Source organism: Tupaia chinensis, unplaced genomic scaffold (genome assembly GCF_000334495.1).
Source record: "Tupaia chinensis unplaced genomic scaffold, TupChi_1.0 Scaffold144016_1, whole genome shotgun sequence".
In the NCBI taxonomy this organism is placed as follows: Eukaryota; Metazoa; Chordata; class Mammalia; order Scandentia; family Tupaiidae; genus Tupaia; species Tupaia belangeri.
In genome coordinates this window covers 1,162,195-1,163,920 of record NW_006203868.1, presented here as the reverse complement: position 1 = coordinate 1,163,920, position 1,726 = coordinate 1,162,195, and positions in this window count along the sequence as shown.

Sequence of the window (1,726 nt, the reverse complement as noted above, 5' to 3'; positions counted from 1 at the left end):
TAGAATGTCCTTAAAACAGTCACAGAACTCAGCCCGTCCCAGTTCTCTGTTGTAGGACTGTCCTAAAATGACTGGGCTTTTCTGCAGCTGCCTTGGGAGGGGAGGGAGAAACAACACTTCCACTTCAGCGGTTGGCAAACTAAAGTGTGGTAAAAGTCCAGCGACAATCCCCGGACCACTGGTCCCCGGACCACTGGTCCACGGAGTCAGTGGGGAGCTGGAGAAAGGTCAGAGAGGGATGAGGAAGTGTAGACAGGTGATAGGCAATAGCTTGAGGAAATTAAAATCCTGCAGTGTGGGAAAAGAGCAATTAGCCAAGACAGAGGAGCAGGAAGGAATACAGAATGAATTACAATCGGAGGAAGCTAGCCAGCAACAAAGGAGCCGGTCTGGCCGTCCTGCTCGAGAGCTGCAGAGAGAAACGCCTTAGGAATGCTGGCTTTATTTGGGGCTCTGTCAGGACTGTATTGTTCGGCTGCAGAGTCTCCTAATTTAACCCCTTATATTCGGCATGTCTAACTCTGAGGCAGGTATCTTTATTCATGAAGCTCTTTGAGATTGCACCATGAATATTTTGAATTCCAAATAAGAATGACTGAGTACTTTAGAAAAACCTACTCCCCCCCCACACACACACACACCTCTAGATAAAGACAAAAAGTTAAGCCTGGATTGATTCATAAAATATTTCCATCAGAAACAACAAGAAACAGTAATGCACAAACATGAGCATGTGCACATGGTTTAAGATCAAGAAGGAACTACTCATGGAAATGAAATAACTTTTAAAAGGGAAATACTCAGAAGTGTTTAAATACAACATTTCAATGATAATCAAGATTACCTAAGGAAATAAAATGTGTTATAGCTACTAGTAATTGTTAGGAAAAAGTATGATTGTTTTCGTGAAATTAAAGATTCGCTTATTGGTGCTGGCAAATGGCATGGTGGTTAAGGTGCTGGACTCTCACATGTCTGACTATGATTTGAGTCCTGGAGCTGGTTGCTTGCTTTCTCACTTTCTCTCTCTCTGGGTAATTTAACATATAATAATGATAATAAAAATAAATAATATTAAAAAAAATAATTCACTTAACTTTTGAAATCAGTGTGTTAACACCCATGATCACTGGCACAAGAGAAAAAGATTTATAAGCTCCAAATTAAATTGCGTTTATTTCAATCCTAAAAATTCAATGGCAGAAAACTGAGGAAGTTCTGGTTTCATCAGCCAAGATGCTAAAATCATGGAGAGAAGAGCAAACAGGAGGAACCACAGCAACTAAGTCATTCAAAAGATTTGTGTGGGGGCTGATTAGACGGAAGATGCTAAATGGGATTAAAGGACCAGATACTATTACAAAGGGATGATTGAAGGGGCAAAGTAGATAATAAGGCAAATTAAGGATTCTTCAAAATCCTGTGTCCAGGAAATGAATGAAGTGCTCCGACAAACTAATAAATGAAGTAAGGTGAACTAAAAGTTGCTATGGGAAAAACAGAAGACTCCTGATTTATAAAACCAGAGCACTTAAAAAGAAGTGAGGGAAAAAAAAAAAGAAGTGAGGGGCGCATTTTGAAACAATACCAAGAGGGTATAAAAGTGAACCGAGAAAATCTAAAGTGGACAGTGATGGAAGGATCGCCTTAGAAAGCCACTACCACAAAAGATTCTTTAAATACCTTAAAGTAATGGTTACTGGAGGGAACATTTAGGAACTTGAAA